Genomic DNA, 19,276 nt, shown 5'->3' on the forward strand with positions numbered 1-19,276 from the left:
ACAGATCTGCAAAGAATTAGTCCAACTTGCTCCCATCAATTACACTGAATTTTTTGTGAAATTCTACTGTTCCTAGGAAATTTCCTGACAGGATGCTAATAAATCTACCTAACCTTGTCACCCCCCAATATGCCAAATTTGCAGCATTCAAGATAAATAATATTCATGCTTTATGAGACTGAACTTGACTTCTCAGAATTTCCACATGGCTCTGGCAGGTTAATGAGAGGGAAAAAAAAATATCTCCATAATACAAAAGGAAATGCTTGTCTTCAGCAAGGCACCAAATTGACAGGCAAAATGCTTTGTGGCTGGGCCCATTTGAGAGGTCAATGAGGATGGGGCTGAAGGGGGATAAGGACCGTGTCTACGTATTTTCTGCATAATACAGTGCTGTGCTGGTGAGGGGTACAGCAGGTAACAGAGAGAACACCATGGACATACATAAAGAAACCCAAATTCCTAGACATTAGGATAAAAGCTATTATCTGTAGATTTATTTTCAAATCATTAACTCATTTTCAGAAAGGAAATTCATCCCATGTTAGAACCAAGATCACTGTCCCAGAGTAAGAATGATTACTGAGTCCAAAATGAAAAAGTAAATTTTTTGGTGATGTCACTAAGTGATATCCTGTAGCTAATGATAGTGTGTCATCTCTGTTAAGAGCTGAATTCTAAAGTCAGAGAGTCTGGGTTCAAATCTGTATTCTGCCACTTGCAAATATTATAAGATGATGAGGACAATAGTTCACTTTCCATTAGGTTGTTCTAGGATAGGATAAATTGTAACAATGCAAATAAAGAGCATAGCTCTCAGTCTTTAATTAGTAGTTAAATAAGATAGGTTATTTTTGTATATTCATTTTAATTAATACTGGGCTTAGGTGTTAATTGCCACAGGAATCCCCCACATCCTAAATCCAGGTAAATTAGTTGTTCTTCTGCTCTGCTCTCATATCCTGTGGATGCCTCTATTACAATTAAAAAATCATATACTATGTCATTGTGTGACCTTCCCCCAGTAGATTACAAAATCCTTAAGAGTAGAAAGTCTGAGTTTCATGTTGTATCCCACTGCATTTATCTCCCAGATCTATACAGTATATATGATAACATTTATGTTATCAAAAATGTGTGCTGAATTAATGCAGGAATACATTATCTCATTTTGCTCATCTGAAACACAGAAAAGACTAATGTCTTGACTTCCTAGTTGAAAGAGCAGTTGAAAAAATTGTTAATTGTGTTATGTTAATGTCAAGCAAGATTCTTCTTTGCACTTTTGGAGGTGAACTTAATATATTATGTATAGACAGCAATTTATAATGACTGCACCTGAAACACACATAATATTATAATGCAATGCTACCTAATGAAAATTTATTTAAAAATAAATTTTTCCCTCACTCAATGAAATTATGGGAGGAAACATTATTTCGGTTCCTGATGACCTCCTAGGGGACTGAGAAGGTAAAAACAGAACTAAGAGGAAACTCCATTTAGGCAAAACTGCAACTGATTTTCACCTGGAGGTAACAATCCTTACTCCAGCTTTAGGTACAGGGTAGGGTAAGTTAATTCCATCATTGGGATGCAGAGGGCATTCTGTTAAAACACACCACAGGAGCTCCCTGGTGGCCTAGGGGTTAAGTCTCAGCACTACCACCACTAAGGCCTGAGTTTAACCCTTGGCGTGGGAGCCGACCCACGTGGTGCACCAGACCCAGACCTCTCCTGTCTCAACCACTGCTCCCCTTAGCAATGTATTTCAGTGATCTGCCTGTTCTGCTCCCCACTCTGTCTTTGGTGAATCCTCTCACCCCCTGCACCTCTGCCCTACACTCCAGGTCTTCCATGCAGAAATTAAAAAAAAAAATGCCCATCGCAGTTACAAATATTTTCCTGAAAGATCTTGACCACTCAGCAGGATGGCTGGACAGCGAATAGGTGCTCTGGGAGGCTCAGAAGCATGGTTCATTGAGCCAGTGCTGACACGCCTGGTGCTTCAGCTAATCTAAGGTCCAGGCTTTACCTCTCCACAAGGACATAGAATCCTAGTCAGCTAAAAAGCCTAAACTTGGTAATCAGACAGACCTGGGCTTGAGTCATTGGATTTGTTACCGTGGACAAATTGCATGATATTTATTAGCCTTTATTTTTTTCTCATCTGGTAAATGGTTGATAATCAGTTATCTAATATATAAGGTTGTATGAGGATTTAATTTTAAAACTGAATATAAAGCATGTGTTTCAGCACAAGAAATCCTCAAGCATGTTTAATTGAAGTAACATTATTCTATAACACCATACATATATGATTTAGAGGTATATGATCATACCTCTTCAGATGTAAGTTACCACAACACATCCACAACCCAGATACCCCTCATCCTCCACCACCATTGGGCTCCATCCCCATCTGGTAGCCTCAATCTTACAGTCAGATTTCTAGGGTTTGTTTTGGTTTAGTTTTGTCTGACCTTTTGTATTATTACTCTTTTTTTCACCTGTAAGTGAAGCCATCCAATATTTGCCTTCCACCTTCTGGCTTATTTCACTTAGCATAATCCCCAATGGAATACTTCTCAGTTATTTTGAAAAAAGATAAATACTTGTCATTACTACAATCCTTTGAATTATTGAATTTGTTGATTCTCTTTTTGATGAGACCATGATCCATGTTAACTCATTCTGCTAACTCATTCTAAAAGACTAATTGACATGATGTCAGTCTTTCTTGACTTTTACTGGGCTCTGGTTTATCTTGGCTTATCTCAGAATGGTCCTCCAAATAATAATCAACTGGGACAAGCAAACAAAATGACACAGTCTATAAACATAGTCTAGAGGCATCTGCAGGATACCAGAACGCAGAACAGATGCCCACCTGACACCATATGAAAATCCCTTCTCTACAAAAAATCCACATCCTCTCTCCCTTCATACTCCAAGTCCCCAAAATATCTCCCTCTATGTCACCTGGCAAAATCAGACACCAACTACAGGTTACCTGTCTGATCCACTGGTCTTATTAATATATATATTAATATAAATATATTTATATATATTACCACAGGTTCTCTGGGAATTGAGTCATTTCTCCAATTAAATGCAAATTTGGTTAAATAGGAAGCTATGGGTTTTGTAAAGATAAATATATCAAGAAGAACTCTCTCTCTGTCTCTCTCTCTCTCTCTCTCTCTCTCTCTCTCTCTTCTCTCTCTCTCTCTCTTTTTCATTACATGTGCCCCGTTGGGGAAAACAGGATTTTACTTTTAGCTTCTCCACCTGCATGGCATGCGTGTAATGAAAATCCCTGTCAGGGAAAGTAATGTGTTTAATATTGCACCAGTCTTAAACATCAGCAGAGATTTCTGTGCATTGCAAATAATTCCATCACCTGCCCATATTACATTGCTCTGTGTTTTATCTGTGGTAAGATGATATCAATATGTCAAGCATGAGGAAAAGGATATTTTATGAGATTGATGTAGGGAAGTACAATGACAAGCACATAAAAAGAGCAACCAAAGGTGCCACAACACTGTCAGAGGAAAAGGCCATGATCTCTCACTGGTATGAACTCAGGTTATTTTTTTCCCACCAAGGGTCCAGACACTGTCAAGGCTGCCTGTGGCCTTGATCAAGGATTTTAAAGAAATAAAACAACACTGACTTAAAAAAAATCTTTCAGCAACCACTGGGTCCCTGGGAGGTGAATAATAGGTGAAGACTATTAGTTAAGAAACCAATGAGAAATAAATATCAGAGTATTCCAGAATGAACTCTCAGACAATTCCCTGATTTTGCAATGTACAATAGAAGGAAAATTCTTTAGGACCTAGCAAATTATTGGAGGGAGGAGGTGTTTTTTTTTTTCTCTAGAAAATGTATTTGCATTTAAAAACGAAAAAAGATGACCTTCAATCCAGGTGGATACCATACTTATGAAATGAAAATTACAGAAGAGGACCTAGAAATCATTTTCTTAATTCTTACTCTTAGTGACTCATTTTGGCTTTTGTTACCTTTTGTTATTTTTATTTAGTCCTCATTTTCATGAAGTGTATGCTTAAAATCAAATTGACTGTTTTATGTTTCTCAGCTTACTCCACACCTTGTCACCTCTGTGTGTTATACATGCTTTTCCCATTACACAGAAGGTCTTTTGCATGTGTTTTTAGCTATACTTCCTATATTTCAAGGGCAAGAACAAATACAATTTCATCCATAAGATCATCTCTGATAACATTAGATTTATAGATTTCTTGCCTCTATAATTCTATTTTATTTGACCTGTATCTTACTGATTTGTTTTCATTGTTTTGGCCAATTTTAAATAGTTTTATTGAAGCTCTTGTATTTTCCACTTGCAACAGTGCTTACAAGTGTAACATTACTTTACTTCCTTTTCCTGTACACATCTTCAGTATTCAAGTCTCAAGAATACCCAGTTATTACTATAATAACTCAACTTTCAACTTCCATGGAATTTGCTACAAATTTGGGTCCATCAATATTTTGGGTAGAACAATGATACATTCAATGCTCAGGTTAGTTTAACCAATTTCCTCAATAGTGGGCCAGAGGAGGCACCCAAATGGCAAAGCTCCAGCACTAGGGAAGCCCCCAGAAATGCCACCTTAACTCAGGTATAGCTCAGCAATGATAGAGTTGCTGACTATTTCTAGCTCTTTCTATTGATGTTCATATTCTTCCTCCCAGCAGTCTGGTTGTATCAAGCCAGCTTATGACTTCATTATACTTGTTAAGAATCTTCTGTTTGTCCTTATCATTAATTGTGCCTTGAAGTTTCTCATCTTCAACAGTTGCTTTCATGTTGAAGGCATAAGATTCAAGGGAGTTTTTGGAAGACTTCTCACCCTACTGTTTCTCATCTTCAGCTTCAGACTTCTCAGCCTCCTAGACCATATGCTCAATGTCCTCCTTGTGCAAATGACCCTTGTCATCATGATGGTGATCTTGTTCTCTTTTCATGTATTCTTATCCACAGAAGAAACATTGAGGATGTCTCTGGCATCAATACTCACCTCACTCTGAGGACCACAGTAGGCAGGAGGTATGCCTGTGAGTTCAAACTTACCAAGCAGACTGTTAGCCCTGACCATGGCAAGCTCAATTTCATACACCTGAATGCCAGGCTGATTGTCAGAGTAGTTTGTGAAGGTCTGTTTCTGCTTCGTAAAGATGGTAGTATTGCACTTGATGAAGACAGTTATGACACCACTGGCATCTTCAGTGTCAAGGGCAAGAGGAGGCACATCCCTCATCAGTAAATCCTGAACATTTTCAGACTTGTCTCCTGATAGGATAGCTGCCTGGACAGCTGCCTCATAAGCAATGGCTTCATCAGGGTTGATGTTCTTATTCAGTTCTTTTCCACTAAAGAAGTCCTGTAGACATTTCTGAATTGGGGGGGTGTTAGAGAGAGCCACCCACCAGACAATATCATGGATCTGGCATATATCTAGCTTAACATCCCAAAGAGCATTCTCTACTGGGTCCAAAGTGCGATGGAACAAGTCAGCATTCAAGTCTTCCAATTGGGTGCATGTAATGGAGGCTTAAAGGTCAATTCCTTCATGAGCGAGTTGATCTCAATACTAGCTGGGGTGCTGGCAGAGAGAGTATGCTTAGCACACTTACAAGCAATATGGACATGATGGACAGCTCTCTCATTCTGACCGGTGTACTTCCTATACTTGAACTTGAACTCTGTAATAAAAAACATTGACTATTCAGTTGTCAAAGTCTTTTCCACCTAAGTGGGTGTCTTCAGCTATAGATTTACCTCAAAATTCCATCTTCAATAGTGAGGATTGGAACATCCAAAGTACTACCTCCTAGGTCCAAGATCAACATATTCCTTTTATCTCTGACCTTTTGATGCTTCATATCAAACTGGACAACAGCATCATCAAATATATGTCCAATTAAGCACTTGGCATAGGAAACTGTGTTGGTAGGGCTCATGGTGATGAGAAAATATATTATTGAGTAAATGGATATAATAAAGATCCCAGAAGAACTTCCAGCCCAGGTGCAATTAACAAGTTTGCTTACTTACAATTCTTTCCCTTTAAAGATTGATGGTCAGGGCCTCAGCACTCCTGTCTAAACAAAGTTGCATTCAAAGAGTCAGATAACCAGTAGAGCAGTCCTGTCTCTTTGGGGTAATCTCCAGAATGCTGCATCCTCTCCCACTGTGCAAGACTCCCCTTTGCTTCAAAGCCCCTTTGCTCACTTTTTCTCTCCACCAATGGTTTTGCCAATTACTAATGTAACAAATGCAAAGACAGTTATGTATAAAAGGAACCCTTTGTCATTAAACCAGTGGTAAGACCGAATGGGGCTACTCAGGTCTGAGACCTCATGCATGTGTAATAAAGCTTTTTCTGACCTCACCATTCCTGAAGTAGCATTTGTTTTTCTTCTGCCTGGGTAAAAGACCAGAATTTCGATAACAATGGCAACTTGATTCTTTGCAGCATCATCAAACAATGGTCCAGTATCAGTATAGCTGACATAATTTGAGGTGGTTCAACTTCCCTGACCATTGGCAACATATTTCCACTTTTCCATGCTGGAAGACACCCACACAAGAGTAAGTGGTGCCAAGATGAATGCCAACTACAGGTGCCTTAGACATGATTGCTCGTGTGTAGATCCAGCTTGGTTGGTAAAGAAAAAAAAATTGGTCTGCCATTGTGTTCAATGAAAGTTGTTTTCAAGTTTTTGTTATAGTTATTTACATGTAAGTTCTGGAAATCAAGTTCCTTGAGAGTAGGGTCTAAATACTTAATCATGGGTCAGAAAGTAAGTATGATACAGAGAAATCCTTAGTACATATTTGCTGAATGAATTATGGTATGTATTATTTATTATTATTTATTATAGAGTTTTTACAGTGCATATTGTAGGTGCTCAATAAATAATTATTGACAGAGTGGGGAGAGAGCAACACTAGGGAGGTCCCTGAAATGCTGAGAATAGCTTCAAATATAAGAAGGTGTATGGAGAAGAAGAAAAGGAGTAAATAGAAGGTGGGGGAGGAGAAACAGAAGTAGAAGCAAAAGAGGAAAAGAGTGGTTTTAAAAAAGGACAAAAAACTACTCTAAGTTCTGAGAATTTTGTCCTGCAGGAAATTTGACTGGGAAGAAACTTCTGGGTAAAGAAACGTCTGATGGCCAGTGAATGCTCCCCTGAGCAGAGAAACTGTGGCATGTCCAGTTCCCTTTTCTTTAGTGCTGTGTCACACAGTGTCTAGGTGACAGCCCACATTTCTAAAAGCTATTTCCAAACTGTACTTGTTTCTAATTTGCTTAACTATGTTTATAAACAGGCTAATACCAGCAGTGACTGGAAGGCAATATGGAAAGTACTGGATGGGTCTGGGGGAGCGCCCTTTAGTGAAACAAATATCTCACAGTGATTTTGAACAGGGACCCAAATAACAGTAACATGCTGGTCACAACATTCTTCCCCTGGGGTGGGGGTGGCTGCTGAGGTCTAATAGAAAAGAGCACCAGAAATTCCCAATTATATGTAAATATTTGAAGCTCAATGTGAGAAATCACTTCATTTAATGTTTGCAAAACATATCTGGAACCACCTATATCAGAAACCCTTGTGGTGTTAGTTTAAAAATGCAAATTCCTGACCTCGTTCCAAATCTACTGATTACTTTTAGCGCAAGGTTTCTGAAATGAAGTAATCTAGGTTTATTACAATTACTTATATTCATTTATGTATTATCTACTACAAATAACACTTATCTACCTAAATATGTACAAATATATAATCAAAATTCCTACACTTATCTACCTAAATATGTACAAATATATAATCAAAATTCCTGGTCTTGGAATATAAGAGATTTTCAACTGCTGGTTTCTTTTAGTCGTAAATGATTTCAATTTCACTTTCCCTCCTAGACCACAATTCCATAGATAGATACAACTCTTACTTCTCAAATGCCTCAGAACCTACATGGGAGAACATGCCAATATGTTTATAGGAATGAATATATGGGTAACCATTAGATGTATAAATAAATAATGGTTAATGTATTTAGTATGTAACTAGTCTAAATACTTATTCATTCAATATGTTCACAGCCAGAACTGGCTATATAATTCACAAGACCCTGTGAATTAAGCCAAGCACAGGTCCCTCCTAAGTGCAACCTGGCAGTGGACCAGGTTGCATGCCCAGAGTCTGACTGTGTCTACAATATTTGTAATATTCTTCCTGTTTTTTCATTATTTTCCCATATTTGGAACCTCCATTTCTCTGATTCCTTTGTAGTCTGACTGTGCTAGCAAGCTTGAATTAATCAAAATATTTTATAACTGAAACCAGATAATTGTAGCACCTTGGTTACAGTCCAAGGACATTCCCATAAACCACACATGTAATCATCACAGTGTTCTCAGGAGGCAGGTCTGATGATTATCTTCGTTTTACAGATAACTAATGCTCAGGTCCAGGGACTTATACAAGACCACAAAAGCAATAAAACAAAGGATAAGGATTTTAATCCATGTATATTATCTACTTCTCCTTAAACCAAATTTAACCCCCTTGTTTTCAGGCTGTATTTGACACTTTGCCCTAAACTGTGCCAAGGTATGGAAGAGGAGCTGAATCTCTTTGTTTTTCCCATATTGAATACCACAAAGGATACTCAAGAAAGGTATCTGAGAGAAGGCCATATCTCTGGGGAATTAATAAATGAGAGCGACCCGGACTCTCCACTGATCTCCACCAAGGGGAAGGAGTCAAGCACATTCTTCTCACTAGGTTCTGCCCAGCCCTGTAGCCACATTGCACACTTCCCTAAGCATGTCATCTATCTGCTTCTTTGTCCACGACCCTTTATTCCTGTGTATTTCCCAGGTTGTGTTGAACATAGTTAGCTCTCTATTTGTTCTAGAACTCCATGTTTTGAGTCTTCCTCGTTATCTACAACCATCAAGTTGTGACTTGCAATCTCACTACCTTACAATATTCTAAGTAGAATGTGCACAAGCCCTAGTCCTTTTGTGAAACCAGTGGCTGCTTCTCAGCCAATCAGCTCATTGTTATTCTCTTCTCCCCTCTTCTACATTTCTCTACTGTGATGAAATGTTGAGACACAAGTTCATTTAATTAATGTTTCAAGCTTCCTCCCAAATTTAACAAAACATTACAAGTAAAAAAAAAAAATAACAACACCCTTGTGACACTACTGAGTATAATTAGTGTGTAGTGAATTTTTTATATATGTACATTTTTGCAAGCAGTGAATATTTTATCAGAAATAAATGAGGGAGGAGGAATATCAGTTCATGTCATTTTATGATATACAGATCTTACACACTTTAATAAGAAACAACCTCCAGGCAAAGAGGTAAGTTTAATTTCTTCATCTCAGGGAATGATTAATATAGAGCTTAATGCTCATACCAATATTGATACAAAGAAGATATTTTCATATATTTTAAATTTTTTATGCTAAGATATTGAGCGTTTGCGTGGGAAAAATACTAGTGGCTACATGCATTGATATACACGTATATACACATAAATGTACTATATAGAGATTTATATATTTAATGTGTTAATATAAATCAAGGAGTGTTTTCTTGTATGAATTTGCGAGAATATGAAGGTGAGTGCAGATGTATAAATGTGGTATCTGGATTTGAAACTAATTTAGAAAGCTGACATCTCGGGTTTATAAATATATCTCATTTTTCACAGCTTCAACCAGATTTTCTTTTCCACTTCTCATGGCATTGTGAGAGAATATCAATAAAATGTAATTACTCTCTTGCTGGGCCATATGTACAGTAAATTTTCAGATAACCAAATTTCTAATTGCTGGAAATATCAGAGGGAACATTATTTTAGAAGAGCTGGTATTTGGTATCCTCAAATAGTAATTAGATACAGTAATTCTCTACAGAGTGAAAAAGAATAAAAAAGCCCACATTTTCTGACTAGAATCCTATGAATAAACTCCAAATCATCTTAGGTTAGAGTATTCTTTGTCTTATGGAAGGCTATTCTGCGTGCCAGGGAAATCTGGTGATCAGGACTGCAGTTCTTCTACTCAATTTTATCCTCCATGCCTCATCACACAGCTTTTTTTTTTAAGATTTATTTATTATTTATACAAGCACTGGGTACAGTCAGAAGCACAGGAGGGTGAGAGAATTCACCAGAGCCAGAGCGGGGAGCAGAAGAGGCAGACTGACGAAGTACACTGCTGAGGGGAGCAGTGGCCGTGGCAGGAGAGGTCTGTGTGCCATGTGGGACTCTCGCAGGTGGCCGGGGATCGAACCGTCGCTGCAGAGGCTGCGGGCAGCTTCGCAGCCCAACGCTCAACCACTGCACCACCAGGGATGGCCCTCTCTGCCTTTTGATTATTTCCAGTAAGGCTTGAGTAAGTCAACTCTGGACTAAAGAGCTGCAACGTGCCTTAACTTGTTTCAATTTCCAGGTTCTTTTCCCAACAATTACTTTTCTCCAAATGGACATTCCACTAAGATACAATTAGAGTTGACAAAATCCTAACTCCAGGAAGGAAAACAAATGAGCAGATGAAGGAAGGCAGGTGGAAAAAATGACACAATGAAATTAGAACCGCTAGTGAAAGGATCACGGGTGTATATGAAAGATATTGGTTAGAAACGAGGATACCCATCTTTAAAAAAAAATTATTTATGGGGTGTAAGCCAGAGATGCAGAGGCAGGGGTGAGAGAATTTACCACAGAGAGTGGGGAACAGAACAGGACGATCTACTGAAATACACTGCTAAGGGGAGCAGCAGGTAAGACAAGAGAGGTCTGCTGCACCATGTAGGTCAAGCAGGTAGGCTGGGCATTGAACTTGTGCTGCAGTGGCTGGCAATAGCTTGATAACACTGTCTTTAACCCCTGTGCCACCAGGGAGGCCCAAGGATACCTTCTTTTAAATCACTAGGAATAGTTTACTCAAAGATCCCATCATTCTCTGACCAGTCATGGGAAATGATAGTGAATGTATATATGTATGTATGTATGTATGTATGTATCTATGTATGTATTTTTTAAAGTGTGAACTTTTTTTTTCCTAAGATTTATTTATTTTAGAAGAACCAGGGTACAGGCCAGATGTGTGGGAGGATGAGAGGATTCACCAGAGACAGAGCAGGGAACAGAACAGGCAGACTGATGAAATACACTGCTGAGGGGAACAGCGGGCACAACAGGAGAGGTCTGCCGTGTTATGTGGGTACCTCCCCGGCTGGCTGGGATCGAACCCATGCTGTAGAGGCTGCGGACAGCTTCACAGCACTGTGCTCAACTGCCTGTCCCACCGGAGAGGCTCCAATAGTCAATGTATTTATACAGTAAGTTTCAGAGAAGTTACTTGTGGCCCAAATCTCACAGGCAGCCAAAGAAAAATAAAAGTTCCCTAACCTTTCATTCACTTATTTTCCCCTTAGTATTTATCCTCCACAGTCACATCACTTATTAGTTGCTCAGAAATATTTTTTTCTCCTTCTTACTCAAATATAGTATTCTATCTTTCACATTGCATAAGAAATGTCCTAAAAAGCTGAATATAAATTGAGCTCTCATAAATCAAATACTAAAGAGAAAAAAATGCTGGAATGGGAGATGGGTACTTGGAGAAATTAGTACAGCATGAATTTTTAAAAACATGTTTATCTTTTCCAAAATGATTAATGTTTTCAAAAATCACTTAAATACTATTTAATGCACTTGAGAAATTCACATTAAAAGGAACTCTGGAGGAAATAAAGTACAAAATAACTTACTAATGTAAATAAGCACTCCATTACTTAGCTGAATTCCCCCTTCTTAGTTATCTATCTATCTATCTATCTATCTATCTATCTATATATATATATATATATGTATGTATGTATTTCTAGTGTAATTCCCAATTTATGTTCCCAGTAGCTGGATATTAATAATCATTGCATCTATGAATATCACACACGTGCATGGTTATATAAATTTGAGAAACCTTGAGTTAAATGAAATTTAAAAGGTATATATACTCTAAGACTTAGCAAAACCTTTAATTTGCTAATATGCACATTGAATATTCTAAGAGTGTAACAGCATAATCTCTATAAAAAGGGGAGGATCCATGTCCCCTGTCCCACCTAACGAAGGGTGGGACTGAAAGACAAAGAGAAGCTGAAGAGACTTTCAGAGGCACTTGGAGAAGAGTCTTAATAGAAGACTTGGAAGAGACTTGGAGGAGGCATATGGAGTAGGGAGACATGAAGAAGTCACACTTGCTTCTCACCTTTGGGCTTGCACTAGGGGTTTGGGGGATAGGGAAGGAGACACATGGAGTCAAGACACTTGTAAGAGACATGGGAGTGATACCAATGGGGATACTGATAATGGCAGCAATTGTTGTTTATTTTTTTAAGGTTTATTTATTTATGCATACAAGAGCTGGAATATAGGCCAGAGTTTGGGGGGGGTGCAGTGAGAGGATTCACCAGAGACAGAGTGGGGAGCAGGACAGGCGGATCTGCTGAGATACACTGGAGCTGCAGGCGAGACAGGAGAGGTCTGCTGAGCCATGTGGGTAGCTCCCTGGCTGGGGATTGAATTTGTGCTGCAGTGGCTGCAGATAGTTTCATAGGTTACATCTTAACCCCTTTCACCACCAGGGAATCCTGGCAGCAATTGTTTTGATATGTACTTTCATTTTTCTCTTTTTGTCCCAGACTTCCCTGGCCCCTTCTGTCCCTGTCCTGTGGTTCTTCACCAGAAGGTGTCTTAGACCTGTGGCAAGATTTTGGGCCTCAGCAGCCCCACTTTGAGTCAAGCCTGTTGGACTGGGCATTTCCCCGCAAGGGGATGGGTAACTTTGTGTGTTTTATTGGAAAACTATTATCCTCTCTTCTCTATGCACACAATCCTGGAATTCTTTCACATAAAGAGTATGCTTTGTCTTTATGCAATAGATGGCAGAACCTTTTTAGAGTTGTGCAAGTTTGGGGTTCTCCGGGTGTCCCTCAGTCTGCACATTAATAAGGGTAGGGAGAGTATTATGAAGCTTTTTGGTGGTGGGTGTGGTGTGATAATGTACATCTCAGGAACTGTGAACCTATTCTCCTAAATCATGTAGAGTGATGTAAACCAATGTTACTCCAATTTAAATAAAAATTACACAAGAATTAGTAAATAAAATTTTAAAACTGCCCAAGTTATTTTCATCATTGAATATCTGCCCTGCTTTTTACTCCCAAGAATCACACCATTGGGATGATTTTTAAGGGACTGTATTTTGGGAAACAGCAATCTAATGATGTTTTTAAGTAAGACCACCAAAGTACGTGTAGCCAATGCTGGGCTGAAAGGGGTGGCCCTAGAGAACATGATTTAGGTATATTTTTAGGTGACAAACTGTGAAGGTCTTCTTCTCTCTCAGAGGTCCCCCTTTACAATGAAAACATTGATGCCCCCTGTCCCCCCATATGAAATAGTTTACAAATCTTTTCTCTAAAAGTTATTGCATTTATAGCCTTCCCACATGCCGGGTCTCATAACAGCAACAAATTTAGGCATTTTATGGTATGAGCCCAAAGAATATTAAGAAAAAAAAAAAACAAACATAAAACCAAACCAATAAAGGTAAAACATCAAGATCCAGTTTAAAAGGTTCTCTTAAATATTATTGTCCATCTTTCTAGCATTTACATGGGAATTGTCTCTGGAATTTATCTGAAAAAATCTTCTCAAATTTAAATTAAATGATTTTTTTTTTTTTTTTTACAAAGAGGCTCTCATCAGCATGCATGCATACACACCTGCACTCTCAAATATACTAGTTAGCCAAATTAGTCATCTCTGGACCACTCCAGCTTTTGAGGCAACCAAAAAGAGCCCAAGGATTTTCTAAGGTAGAACATGTCTCAGTCTCTCTAATATCAATTGAGCTAACTGAATCCATCATAAGCTCTCAGGACCAAAGGATGAATCAAAGTAGGTTGACATATGCCAGTGCCGAGGTGATGAGTATACAATGAGAAGAGGACAGTAAACGAGTCTAAGCTGGCTTACTGAGTTATAGGTGTAAGAACTTTCCAGCTCTCTCTCACCACACCCTGAACGCTCTTGACCCCTTTCTATCCAGCACTTTGTACACAGTTGACTTTCCTCACATGTTGGCAGGATGAATGTAAAAAATGAGCTAGGGCTGGCAGGATGAATGTAGAGAGTGAGCTAGGTCCAAATAAACTCCATGTAGAATAATGTCGTAGAAGCCAAATCTAATGAGGTCACATGGCAAAAAAAATTTATAGGCTATTATGAACACTTGGTGCTACAAGGATTTAGTGGTTAGCAAGACTGACTGACCTGTTGGGTTCCCCCCCCCCAGAGGAATTTAACAGAATTTAAGTGACAGAATATTCATGAAAATTAATTAGTTCATTTGGAGAAGGTACTTTGAGATCCCTGGAGGAAATGTGAAAAGATTTTAAGTAGTTTATCTTTAATGAATCACTATCTCAGTTATCTAAATAGAACTCTATCTCAGCTGTGACAGTATTTATTTTGCTGCATACTAAATGTTTACCCACGTATGACAACTCTTATACAGAACACATTATGTCACAGGTGTAGATTTTATACCAAGTGCATGCTGAAGTTCTAGGAGAAAGCTTTAGGATAGCAGAAGGTTGTATCCGGCTTTCGGCTTATGTATCTGCACGATGCAAATGGGGGGAAGTTCCTTCCTGACATCGGAGGTAATCAGTTTATTCTCTGAAGTGTGAGATCTGATTTACTTTATCTGTACTTCACACACATGCAGTTTATTGGGGCTGTCATCCTAACTGAATGAAATTCCGATATGGTACTGTGCTTTAAAGGATTTCTTCATGTAGAAAGCAGGTGTCACTGAAAGTGAGTAACCTGTAAGGGAACTGAAGAAAGAGATGCACTCCAAGTTAATAAGGACAAGTTCAACAGCCAAGAAATAAGAAGCATTTTTTATAGTACCTAAAGAAAAAAATCTATTTAAGATTATAGAATTGATACCTGTCTTCAAACTTTTAAGCAGAGGTCCTCTTTTCAATACAATTTCAAGTCAGATGCCTGTATAAATTCACTCATCCAACTTTCTGTGTCTTACTGATGACCTTAGAAAAATTTTGAAATCAAAGACAAAATTACGAAGTGGGGGTAGACAGAGAATGGAAAAAAAAATTGGCAATGGTTAACAAGCAATTCCAGACTCCAGGGCACAAAAGCTCATCAATTCACCTTTTAATGCCATAGTCAGAAACAGTGTCACATCCAGAATCCAGGCAGCAGATATTCCTGCCATGTAACTGGGCCATGCTGAGTCTTTGAACCTCTGTTCTTATCTCACAGCATATAAAATGCTTTTACTGTTTCTTTACTTTCCAATTATTTCCCTTGGTATATTTGTACTTCTCTGAGACCAATAAAAAAGTAGCTAATTTTTTGAATACTAACATTTTTGTTTATACAAAATCCTGTAAATTATGTTTTAAATGTTCTCTTTTTAAATCAAAGTAAGCTTCTAAGACAAGCTAAACTGTCCCCAGTAAGTGACAACTGTCCCCAGTGAGTAGATATTCTGCTCTTCAGTAAATCAGCAGAAAAGTCAGAACTTATTGACTATTTAATCACTGATTTTCCCTGACATTGACTCAGATGAGTTGCATTAGGCCTCAATGCCTATATCTCTAGGCATTGAGAGAAATATGCCTAGAGAAATAAATCAGCATTGTCATTCTCCATCCGAATGACAGATGACACAGTGTGACACTTCTACACCAAAACTGACTATTAAATGGGGTTGTGTATGGTTAAGAGAGGATATTTGGTTTTTTGCAATTATTAGCTTATCTGTCTTTGCCACCTACCATTATGACACTAACAAGCACCCACATTAGCTTTGACAGAAACCTATGATAACAAATGCTATCTCTGCCTTTTACATTTTGGAACTAATCATATTAAGAGAAAGAATGACAATTGACCTGTTAAAATCCCCAGAGTTACTTTAAAGAGCTCTCTTTAGCTTCAGGATAAAATTTTATCTAGTAAAATTTTCTCCCAGTGAGGTAAGTATGGGGAAAGCAAAGCCACAGAGTCAAGACAGTTCAGTGGTATGATCCAGGGAATCAAATGAGTTAGTCTTTCTTTGAGCATCCCTCTTGGGAACAAACACTTTTAGTGAGCTTGAGGAATGAGCAAGGTCTCAGATATCATCAGCCAGGACTCATAATGACATTCAGGAATTTTGAAAATGCAAATCAGTTGCTCCAAATTAACATATAATGATTCATAATAGTTTAAAAAGCACTCTCAATATCTTCTGTATACTATGTAAAGGATAAAAGGCAGGGTGACTATTGTTCTCACTCTTTTCTGGATGAGTAAAATGAAGCTCAGAAATACTGAACAATAGGTCACATTGCTAGCAAATCCCCTGGCCTCTTTGAGAACCCTACCTTCTGGTTCAAAAGTAAGAGTACTCGCTAGACTTTAGCATCTTGCCTGATCCTGCTGGACAGCAGAAGAAAAAAACCACAGAGTTACATGCTACATGAAATAAATGGATCATAATAATAAATCACCAAATAAGAAATTCTCTCTCATACATACATATCAATATATTTCCCTCATATTTCTCCCTCATACATCGAATTTTCAAGAAAATGGGATTCTGAATTGTAGCTATTTCCATGGGGAATTTAAAATATAAACAAGATAGAAAAGTTATAATCAAGGTTGGAGCTTAGACCTGGGGTCCTTGCTTGATGTGACTAACTTACAAGGGTAGAAGGCAGACTCACTTCTTACTTATTCCTATAGGGATCATAACAGTTGTTTCAAGCTCTCACTGATATTTAGTCAATGGAGCTGAGGTGCTGTGCTAGAATCCTTTGTCTGGCAACATTTGAGGCTTTATATCTACCCCAAACATACAAAAACATTCAAAAGGAAACCATGGTCATAAAAGCACTATTTACAAGAGGTAAATATGGAAACAAATGTGCCCCAAACCGATGAATGGATCAATAAGCAGTATATAGACACAATGGAATATTACTCAGCAATCAGGAAAGATAGACTCCTGCCATCTGAAGCAAAATGGGTGGCACTGGATGGGATAATGCCAAGTGAAATAACTCAGGAGAAAGATCATACCGGATGGTGTACTAATATGTGGAATACAGAGAAACCAAACAAAGAATCAGAGAAAGATAAAAACTAACCCACGAAAGCTGACTCTAGAGCTAAAGCATCCAGAGGGGATAGAGAGAGAGGGAAGCGTAGAGGGAGAAGTAAGGAAGCACAAATGGTCTATGGGTGATTTGGTGGCAGTTACGCTATGTTGGTGACACCTGATAGAGAGAATTCTCTTACCTCAATTCAAATAATAAATTAATTTAAAATTAAGAGGCAGGGCTTCCCCGGTGGCGCAGCGGTTGAGCGCTGGGTTACGAAGCTGCCCGCGGCCTCTGCGGCGCTGGTTCGATCCCCGGCTGCTCCCCGGCCACCGGAGGAGGGTCCCACATGGCGCGCAGACCTCTCCTGCCGCCCGCTGCTCCCCTCAGCAGTGTACTTCGGTCCTTCTGCCTGCTCTGCTCCCCGCTCTGGCTCTGGTGAATTCTCTCACCCTCCCGCGCTTCTGACTGTACCCAGTGCATGTATAAATAAACAAACAAACAAACAAATAAATAAATAAAAACATGCCTCTATAAAAAATTAAATTAAATTAAATTAAATTAAGAGGCGGGCATGGTGCACTTCTTCACTTAGGCTCCAAGGAAGGCAGAACACATCTGTATTTGGTTATACGCGGGGGCAATGCCTATGTCAAATTTCCCTCTCACACCAGCTTCCTTCTTCAAAGCTGTTACCCAAGAGGACCTCCCCGGTGGTGCAGCGGGTTGAGTGCCATTCTGTGAAGCCGTCCACAGCCTCTGCATCATGGATTTGATTCCAGCCGGCCAGGGAGAAATCCACATAGCACAGCAGACCTCTCCTGTCTTGCCCACTGCTCCCCTTTTCAGTCATTTTGCTTGTTCTACTTCCTGCTCTGTCTCTGGTGATTTCTCTCGCCCTTCTGCACCTCTGGACTATACCCCAATTCTTGTATAAATACATAAATAAATCTTTCAAAAAAAAAAAAAAGCTGTTACCCAAGAAACCTGCCCTAAATTCCCCTGGGGAGTAGGGGGAAGGATATTTCCAATCTATTCTGTGGTTTTCCCAGAGCCTGCCCCTTCCCTCACCTCCTTGTAGCTGTCAGTTTGAAATGTCCCCACTAAATCCAACTACAAAAGGAGGCAGATTACTTCATTTTGTTACTCTGAACCTCACTGTGGCTCACCTCTAGGTATATAATCAGCCTTTTATTCACCAAACAGGATCGTTCTCTAATAAAGTGTTCATTGCAAGAGTTTTCCCCACACATACTTCTCCCTAAGAGCTTCTGGGAGTGCTGATAGGGACAGAGTGCATGTGGAATATTCACTCAGTGCAAACAAGTCTCCCCTCCCCTCTCAGTCTCTTAACTGTCCCCAAGACTGCAGCTGCACTGGATCTACACAGCCCAGGCTTGTCACCTGCAGTGCAAAGGAGGGGAGAGACAGAGAAACACTAGGACAAGACAGACAGCTGGCAAATTGTATCCAAGTGGGCTGCTGCCCACTGGGAGAACAGTCCTGATTTCCCAGAATCATCCATCTTCCTGACACATCCCCTTCCTGGGAGTTACTTTTCTCCAACATACTTTCTGCTGCTGACAAACAGGAGGGATCTGTCTTTACTCTTCCCAATACTGACAAGTTGAAGAAGTCACCCCTAACTTGCTTTCAGCATTTCCCTGCTCTCCTGACACTGCTATTTATCTGCTACCCAATTTATTGATAATTATCAGAGAGCTCAAGGAGTGCTGTGATTAGATAAAGTGACGGGCTGAATGGATGCTACTTTATATTGGAGTTTCCTTGAGCCACTCTCCCCTCAACCCCAGTTTAAATCAAACAAATGGGAAATGATGACACCATGCATGAAAACCTGGGAAGCTTCACCAATTAAGTTAAATTTTATTCTAATTAGACATATTTTAAAGGAATCTTATGAAAGGTGCTTAATGGAGATTAGAAAATATAGCATCTTAGCTAACCTCTTAACGAAAAAGAACAAATATTCAATATTTCAAATGTTTCTTTAAGCAACTAAT

General features: G+C 39.0%; 1 protein-coding gene and 1 pseudogene across 15 annotated transcripts in view; both read right to left on the bottom strand.

Annotated features, from left to right (window-relative positions):
* The window catches only part of NRXN3 (neurexin 3), a gene marked incomplete at both ends in the record, with an annotated part of 1,501,492 nt that overhangs the window by 563,940 nt on the left and 918,276 nt on the right, over positions 1 to 19,276 (bottom strand). The gene's annotated exons all lie outside the window — the stretch shown is intronic.
* LOC311176111 (heat shock cognate 71 kDa protein-like) lies at positions 4,711 to 5,997 on the bottom strand (annotated as a pseudogene). Its single transcript has one exon. The product of its transcript is annotated as a heat shock cognate 71 kDa protein-like (transcript).

Source organism: Talpa europaea, assembly GCF_964194135.1.
Source record: "Talpa europaea genome assembly, chromosome: 8".
Taxonomy (NCBI): domain Eukaryota; kingdom Metazoa; phylum Chordata; class Mammalia; order Eulipotyphla; family Talpidae; genus Talpa; species Talpa europaea.